Below are 9366 nucleotides of genomic sequence, written 5' to 3' on the forward strand. Positions count from 1 at the left end.
CCGGGCTGAAGGGATTAATGATTGTTCCCGGGGTGATTGATGAAGACTACACCGGCATCATACAAATTGTTGCATACACTAACAGCCCACCTATCGTGGTGCCGGAAGGCAGTCGCATTGCTCAACTGGTGCCCCTGACCAACCTGCTGCAGGACGTGGCCCAGGGCCGCGCCTTGCCACAAAGAGGAGATCAGGGTTTTGGATCTACGGGTGGCCTAGCCATGCTGACCCTGTCCTTGACTAGACGACCACTTGCATCAGCTATCATTAGTAATGGTCAGGACACAATAACCATGGACGTTCTCCTGGATACAGGTGCCGATATAACCATTTTTTCCATACCTGCCTGGCCCTCGCACTGGCCAGCAGGCCCAGCTAAAGACGGTATTGAAGGTGTTGGTGGAGTATCTCAGACTCTGACAAGCTCACAGCGAATCAGTATAACCATAGATGACAGGACAGGCTACGTCTTTGCAACCATCGCACCTCTCCCGCAAGGTGTAAATGCGCTGATTGGTAGGGATGTCATGATACAGATGGGAGTCGTGATGACTACTCCGCAGGTAATTTTTCAGCAGCGGCCACTGGACGGCAGCCGCCCATAATCAAACTCCAGTGGCTTTCTAATACACTGATCTGGATAGATCAGTGGCCGCTGCGAAAAGAACGGCTGCAAGAAGCACACAAGCTCGTCGAAGAACAACTTGCTGCAGGCCATATTGTACCTTCAACCAGCCCATTGATTCTCTAGATATAGACTGGGGTCTTGATAACTATGTTGGACTCTGGGACTTTACCGTTGTTTTTTGACTTTAATTGTAATATATTTTGTATTTTGGACATTCGTTGGATAAGGTACTGATACTTATTAATAATATTGGATTTTTAGGATAATGTTAATAATGCAGTAATTCTTAGGCAATCATGATAGAACATAATTAGCTTTTGATAGTTATTATACTGATATACTATGGTAAGGCATCATATTTTATACTTATAAGTCCCTATTCACTTTTTCTATACTAAAGATAATATGGTACCATATTCTCTTTTACACACTCACTCACACACCTTTTTTCTTTTCCTTTTCTATTAGGCTTATAAGTTAAGACAGTATTATAGTTATATGATTATTTTTTTCTTTAACGTATAGAAATGTAGAATTTTGTCTTTTATATAAAAAAAAAAAAAAAAAAAAAAAAAAAAAAAGGAAAAGGGGGCGAGGTGGAAGAGGAGCTAGTAAAATAAGAAGAGAGGCATGGAGAAACACTACAGCCTTTTTGGACACATCGTACAAGTAAGATCAGTGGATTTATCAGCTTAGGTATTGAATATGTTCATATTATGCTTTATCACCTGTCTGTACAGGCCCTAAGGTGGATACCAACTTGAATATGATTGGTTTGTCCTTTCATGAAGTGAGCAGAAAATCCTGCTCAGATGGCAGAATTGTGGTAAGATCTTGGGAGAGTCATAGAGATGATGATCATGAGTATTTGGATTATAAGGCATTGGATCTTGGCTAATGAATTTGGGTATTTTCATGAGCTTCAATGATTGTAGCTTAATGGAATAGATTCGGTCTGGTCCCTTTGGTGAAGGCCAAAGCCCACTTAAAATTGGCATAAGTTGGCAAGTGATTTCTTTATCTCTTGCAAGGGCCCTGCAAGGGATGAAAAAACACTGCTCCAAATTCTTGAAGTGAATCGAGAGCTGTGGGAAAAGGCCTAAGCAGAATAGCCTGAAAGCAACATCTAAGACGCACTCTTGTATTATATTTGGGGGTTGGTAGTTCTTAAGCACAATCGTCAGACGCAGCTCATAGCCGAGGACTGCACTGGGAACATCAAGATCTCTGAAAAGTATGAAGTGAACTTGAAGCTATGGAGAGATACTGGACAATTCACTTGCCCACAACATCGGCTACCATAGTGAGCTAATGAAGACGTGACAGACTTGCGCCCTCCAGAAGCTGTGATGTTCGTCTGGACTTTTGGGTTTTTGAACATTTGACTCACTGTCGCTTGCAGAAATAGCTTTTGGGATCATTAGCTAAGCTTGGGTGGCTGGTTTGCCAGATTGTTGTCACTAGCAAAATTCTTAACAAATGTATTCTCTTTACTTTAGCACCATTGACCTGCGCTCCCACTGAGCACAGCTTGTTTAAAATCAAACGTGGGTTGCTCAAAAGAAAAGAAGGGGGTATTGTGGGAAGCTTCCTCCCGCAGCGGAGCATGAAAGGTAAACATCAGACCCTGTGATGAGAAGTGTCCTTGGAGCCTTGAGGCTCCCAGGGGCCTGAGCCTGCAACTATGAGCAACCCACGCACAGCTGTCAGGGGGTGGAATCTGCCCGCCTCTGAGGTGGGCACAGCCCAGGGGGCTGACTCTGGCCACCCCCCCTGGGTGGGATCCTTAAGGTGTTTACTGTAAGTTAACCTATCTCTGCCTTACACTTAACCTGGAGCCAATCTGTACCCTCCACTTGTACCAATCTTGAACTAAGTCAGTTGTCTACACCCCCTTTGGGGGCTATAAAGGTCGCTGTATCGCCCTAATAAATTGCACTGCTGCGCAGAAGCCACAGAGTCGACTCTCAGTGCCCCGATCTCTCGCCGCACCGGTCTCCGACCTCCAACAGCTCTGCAGGCCACATTTAGAAAAACAGGTGAGTTTGTCAGTTGTATAGCCTGGCTGACTCCCCAAAACAGACTCCAGACAATCAAGTAGCCTTCATTCCTTCTAAACACTGACATGTTATTTAATAATCACAGAAGAGCACCTGAAAGGACTTGAGTTTCAGATTTGATACAATCCCCATCTGAGGGTAGGCATTAGTGGAGAGTGAGTTCTCAAGGAAATCATAGAAGACGTAGTTTATTTGCTATCAGTATCTGATAATTAGTGGTTTAAGAATTTCTTAAACCAAGCATGACCTTAGATCCTTCTGTTTAACAAACCCTGAAGGATTTATTTGTTTCTTCTATACATTTATTTGAATCCATTTCTGCCTAAGTTCTTCACAATATCCTGTGGCAATGAGTTCCACATTTTAATCATGAACATGTTAAAAGTACTTCACTTGTTTAAAGTCCAATGCTTGAAAAATATTATCTGATTCTTGGTCTCTTTGTAAACTAATAAATGATCATCACTCCTAACTTTATATACTTGTATAACAACAATTCATCTTTTCCTAATTGGAAGTTTTCCTTACTGAAAGGTTCATTGGGTGCTGGAACAGGCTGCCCATAAAAGTAGTGGGGTCACCATCCCTGGAGCTATGTGAAAGACATTTATATGAGGTGCTTAGGGACATAGTCTAACAGTTGTATACAGGGAGATGCTAGGTTATGCTTGGACTCAAAGATCTTAAGGTATTTTCCAACTTTAACAAGTCACTATTTGTCAATTCTGTGATTCTACAATAAATCACCATTTTCACCTGCCCTCAGTCCATCCTTGCAACAAAAGAGATCCAAATTTAAGAAGTTTGGAAGGTCAGAAATGTAGTTCTAAGTGTAAATTACTGTCAGAGTGTGGCGTAAGTCCCTGCAGATGGTGAGGGGAATTTTATCTGGAGAAGTATTTAAGGAAGGACCCAGCACAATATGCAAGAGCACCCTGTGGAGGAACAACTCTGTGTTGACAAGCACAACAGATGGCCCCATTCCTTGTGTGTTTTCTATGCCTAATTCCCATTGTCATGTAATTTGTATGTCTGTCTCAGAGTCTTGTCTGAAAGTCTAATCTATGTGAACTAGGATCATAAGATGATTAGTGAAGAGGCAAATTTCAAAACGTCTTTCTCAGAAACTTTCTGCAGTGAAACACAATACTAAAAAGTAGATCTCCTGAAAACTTTGATTTTTCTCCTTGTAGATAATTTTACAATAGAAAAATAATCCTATTTATCTCAATTTTTTATCATAAGTATTTAAATAATACTACGACTTCTATGCTGTTATGCTACAGGCTGGGGACAGAGTGGCTGGAAAGCAGCCAAGAAGAAAGGGACCTGGGAGTACTGGTAGATAGTAGGTTGAACATGAGCCAGCAGTGTGCACAGGTAGGAGAGCCAGTTGCATCCTGGCCTGGATCAGGAACAGTGTGGCCAGTAGGACAAGGGAGGTTATTCTTCCCCTGTACTCAGCACTGGTCAGGCCACACCTTGAGTACTGTGTCCAGTTCTGGGCTCCTCAGTTCAAGAGAGATGTTGAGGTGCTGGAACGTGTGCAGAGAGGGGTGACAAAGCTGGTGAAAGGCCTGGAAGACAAACCCTATGAGAAGAGGCTGAGGGAGCTGGGGGTGTGCAGCCTGGAGAAGAGGAGGCTCATAGGGTGACCTCATTGCTGTCTACAACTACCTGAAGGGAGGCTGTAGCCAGGTGGGGGTTGGTCTCCTCTCCCAGGTAACCAGCAACAGAACAAGGGGACACAGTCTCAAGTTGTGCTGGGGTAGGTATAGGCTGGATATTAGGAAGAAGTTCTTCACAGAGAGAGTGATTTCCCATTGGAATGGGCTGCCCAGGGAGGTGGTGGAGTCTCAGTCCCTGGAGTTGTTCAAGAGAAGACTGGATGAGGCACTTAGTGCCATGGTCTAGTTGACTGGCTAGGGCTGGGTGCTAGGTTGGACTGGATGATCTTGGAGGTCTCTTCCAACCTGGTTGATTCTATGATTCTATGATGTGCTTCCCTTTGCATTGAATCCAAAATCATTTTTGACATATGGATTGCAGTTCAGATGGCATTTGGTTTACTCTTGCCAGTGGAATTTGTAGCCATAGAACTAATATTAAACAGTTCAGCAGGAAATCAAGCAGAGAACACTCTTTTTAAATGAAAAAGATGTAGTATATAAATGGGATAAAATGGAGGGGGGAAAAAAAGAAAAAAATGCAAAATAATTCACAGAACAGCAAAGTGGTCACTAGCTTTTCTTTATGATTATTGACTACAAATTTCCATGGCTTCCGAAATTTTTCAAATAAACAATTTCTGTGGTCTGAGCAAAATGTTCCCCAGGGAAGATGCTACCTTGGTTTGAAACCAAGTTCACCCTCAGTCACAACACATTTGCAATAAAGCATATTTCTCTGGAGTATGGCCAGTGGTGTTACAAATTACTGATCAAAAAGAGAAGTGTCAGTTCAAGACTAAGGAAAGCTTAACAGCAGCCCAGAAGTCTTTCCCACCTGCTCTTCTCCACATATAGTTTCAATTCAGGACAGAACTGACCATAGTCCCATAGTCAAATAGTGTTCTTCATTAACTGGGAGTGTCTGTGTGCATTTCTAATACATTGCAGGAGATGAATCTTGTGAAATTTAATTACTGTAGCTTTTGTTTTTCTCACAGCATTTCTAATGACAGGTCAATATTTTGCATCTAGCATAGACAGCCTATTTTTAAAGTTATTTCTGTATTTAATTTTTATTTATTTCCAATGCTAATTCATTCTGCTGTCTGCTGTATTAATCCTTGGGAAAAGTCTCTTAATGTCCATTGACAACGTAGGAGGTCTAGAGCTCTTTGGAGACTAATTAGAGTCACTACTTCTGCTCTTTAGCCACCGCTAGTTTGAAACAAAATCTTTCTAAAGATAAGCTCATTTTCCCTGTTATGAGTTTCCATGAAGGTAGTAGATTCCAAAGTACTACTACAAGGAAGATGTGATGGTTAGGGTGTTCCCAACCCCCCACACTTTAGAAATCACCCAGACTAGACTCAGCCAGCTCTGGAAATACGAATGAAGCTTATATTTACAGCTAGCACAATATACAAGCAGATATTTACAGTATATACAGTTATAGACAGAAATATACAAGGTAAAAGGTAATACAGAAACACAACTCCCCTCCCAGAAACCTGAGTCCCCAGGAGGGGCTCTCGACCACCCCTTTTACCTTCCCCCTGCCCCTCTCAACCTTACCCCAGTCCCATGGCAGAATGGAGGTTTGGCCAGGGGGTTAGGAAGCAAAGTGGATTAGTCCAAAATGGAGGGTGAGGTTAGAGAGATGCAGCTCAGCCAGCAGCCCCAGCGAGAGTGGTGCTGAGTGTGTTATCTATGTTTTGACTTATGTTTTTATACATCTCAGCAAGTCTATGAGAGAAGCAGATACCACCATTGTTTTGCTTTTACAGCCTGTAATCTAGTCCTTCTCACCAAAACATTCTAGCCTGCTCCAAACTAGCTCAGAAGATTATGAGCTTTCTTTCCACATAATAAATATGCTATGAGAGGATGTTAGCCATGGTTGCTCATTGCTGTTTGGAATAGAGCACCCTTTTCACAGACATTTTAAACCTTCATCACTTCTGTGTGGCCATGGTCTGCAAGGATAAACCTGCAGTTGGAAGACTGGGACACATCAAGTTGCAGAGGATGTAATATTAATGTATCAGTGTGGGTGAAGGAGCTTCTCAAAATGGTAATAAAATCAGGAAAAATGCAGAGTATTTTTAGATTTATAGGAAGCAACCTGAAAATTTCTCATTAAAAAATACAGTTAAATGTTGGAAATTACTTCAAGGAGGCTTTACAATACAAAAAAACCTCCAAAACTAAACAACCCCACAAACAAACAAAAAAACCTCCTCAGGCTCACTACTTCACAAGATCTATATAATGTTGATATTCTTGCACTAGAAATGTTCCTTTTTTACTTTAACTAGCATGAATCAACATAGTCTTCAACAGAGCTACACTGATTTACATCAGCTGCAGACACGACCCATTGTATTTAATTTTAGGCATCTTATTATGAGAAAGATATTCTCATATTGGAAGAAGATCAGAAGAAAGCTGCAAAAATGATTAGACTTCTGGAGTGATTGATGTATGAGGATTGATTGCAAGTGCTAAATATGCATACTTTGTCTAAGAAATGACTAAAGGGGGACATGGCAACAATCTATAAATATTTGAAGAGTCTAAATGTCAAAGAGGGAAAGGCATTTTCAGGATAGAGAAGAGATAGAATCATAGAATCAGCCAGGTTGGAAGAGACCTCCAAGATCAGCCAGGCCAACCTAGCACCCAGCCCTAGCCAGTCAACCAGACCATGGCACTAAGTGCCTCATCCAGGCTTTCCTTGAACACCTCCAGGCACGGTGACGCCACCACTTCCCTGGGCAGCCCATTCCAATGACAAATCACTCTCTCTGTGAAGAACTTCCTCCTAACATCCAGCCCAGACACCCCCCACCCCGGGACAACTTGAGACTGTGTCCCCTTGTTCTATTGCTGGTTGCCTGAGAGAAGAGACCAACCCCCACTTGGCTACACCTCCCTTCAGGTAGTTGTAGAGAGCAATGAGGTCCCCCCTGAGCGTCCTCTTCTCTAGGCTAAACAACCCCAGCTCCCTCAGCCTCTCCTCATAGGGTTTGTGTTCCAGGCCCCTCACCAGCTTTATCATCCTTCTCTGGACACCTTCCAGCACCTCAACATCTCTCTTGAAATGAGGAGTCCAGAACTGGACACAGCACTCAAGGTGTGGCCTGAGTAGTGCTGAGTACAGGGGAAGAATAACCTTCCTCGTCCTACACCAGAAAGCCATTGGCCCTTTTCTTTTTATGTCCATCCTTTTACCCCACCTTTCTCTTTTCCTCTCCATCTCCCTCCTTTCATCACCACCTCCCCTTTTCCATCATACCTGCCCTCTTTCTCACTCTACCTACCATTTCCCCCTTTTATCCCCCAAACCCACACCTGGGTCCTGTTGAGTCTCCTCCCACCCCAGGTGTAGCCACTTTGCCTTCCCTGCCCACTCCCCTTTATAATCAGCCCCAGGACGGGCAGCAGCCCAAGTTTGCCCATTTGGGCAGAGGGATCCTCCTCCCATCATCACTGGTGAGTCCCTGTGGTGCATCACCGGGTGAATGGTGGAGGGGATCTAAAGGCCGGGGGGCCTGTGTGGCCCCCCGGCTAGGTAGGGCTAGGCTAGGCTCAATACTTGCTCTGACATCGCTCACAGGTGCTGGTTGAGCTTGTTGATGTTTAGCTTCTGCTCACTTGTAGGACTGCAGCAATTACAGGAGCAAAGCTGGAAACGCCTCTGAGAAGCGCTGGAGTCGCACGGAGCAAACACCTGATGCTTCAGGACAAAATCAATTAGAAATAAAAAGAAAGTGAATTAAAAAAATTCCTCAAAGGGAAACCTTAGAATGTGGAAAGATGTTGCCTTTGCAGAAGTGGGGGGAAAAAAGGCAGATAGAGATAGGTACATTTGCAAACATGTCTGGGATGCAAAATTGTTCTAAACGACCTTGGAAAGGGTAGCTGTTTCAAATAATCGAATCACATGTGCCAATCTCTCTCTTTGGAGGATGGGATTTTTCTTTTTCTTTTTCTTTTTTTTGAGATTTAAACAATTGTCACTCCAGAGGAACCATGAAATTGGGATTGGGGTGGAAGTGGCATGGAAATCACAGAAAGGCTTGAAACACAAGGGATTTTTAAAGGTCATCTAGTCCAAACACACTTCAGTAAGCAGGGGCATCTTTAACTCGGTTGAGCAGAGCTGACATTGAATCCTTTTAGGGGTGGGGCTTCTATCACCTTTCTGGGCAACATATTCCAGTGTCTCACCACCACCATTGTAAAACATTTCTTTTTCCTTTAGTTCAAAACCAGTAACCTGGACCTACAGTTCTATATCTTCTTATGAATTCCGCTAAGAATTGATTTCAGAATTCCAAGAAGTGAGAAGTGTAACAAAGATCTCTGTAACATGTTGTCAAGAAAGAAGATTCAGATAAGTGGGGAGAAAATTAGAATAAATTAATGTTCATCAAGAAAGAGCTGCACATCCACAATTTCAAATGTGAGAAGTGAGAAAATAGGTTTCAGGATATATAGAGAGATGACAAAATAATTTGACATAAAGAATCACAGCTCCAAGTTGAAATCAAGAATCTCTGAGACAATGTTTTCTTAAAGTTGTAAATTATCTCCAAAAATGAAAATAAATATGGAATGTAAAAGTAAAATAAACGTGGTTATCTGCTTGCATTTCATGATACCATGAATTTTACAGCTGTTGAAACCAAAATAAATCATAATATCCTTCTTTATTTTTTTTACCTCCAGCATAACACAGGTTACAAAATATCTTTCATCAATTCATATGGCAAGTCGAACAAAAGAGTCTCTTTTAGAAAGACTTTCAGCCTAGATTTAAAGACTCTAAGTGATAGAGAATTCATTTCATCCTTTTGTAATCCACTGTAGTGCTTGGCACTTCTCTTTGCTAAAATAAATATGTCTTACTTCAACTATACTTGCTGCTGATTTCAGTTTCTAGCCACTGGCACTCTCTGAATAATTCCTACCATGTTTACTTCTCAGGAATCCATTTATGACCTTG

The 9366-nt window shown here is 42.3% G+C and overlaps 1 long non-coding RNA gene across 1 annotated transcript; it reads left to right on the forward strand.

Moving 5' to 3' along the window:
• Positions 1 to 7814: 7814 nt before the first annotated feature.
• On the forward strand, positions 7815 to 8165 carry LOC135190018 (uncharacterized). Its single transcript, XR_010308413.1, has 2 exons — positions 7815 to 7850; positions 8019 to 8165. It is a non-coding gene; the product is annotated as an uncharacterized LOC135190018 (long non-coding RNA).
• Positions 8166 to 9366: the final 1201 nt, after the last annotated feature.

The sequence above is a fragment of the Pogoniulus pusillus genome, chromosome 3, assembly GCF_015220805.1.
Source record: "Pogoniulus pusillus isolate bPogPus1 chromosome 3, bPogPus1.pri, whole genome shotgun sequence".
Taxonomy (NCBI): domain Eukaryota; kingdom Metazoa; phylum Chordata; class Aves; order Piciformes; family Lybiidae; genus Pogoniulus; species Pogoniulus pusillus.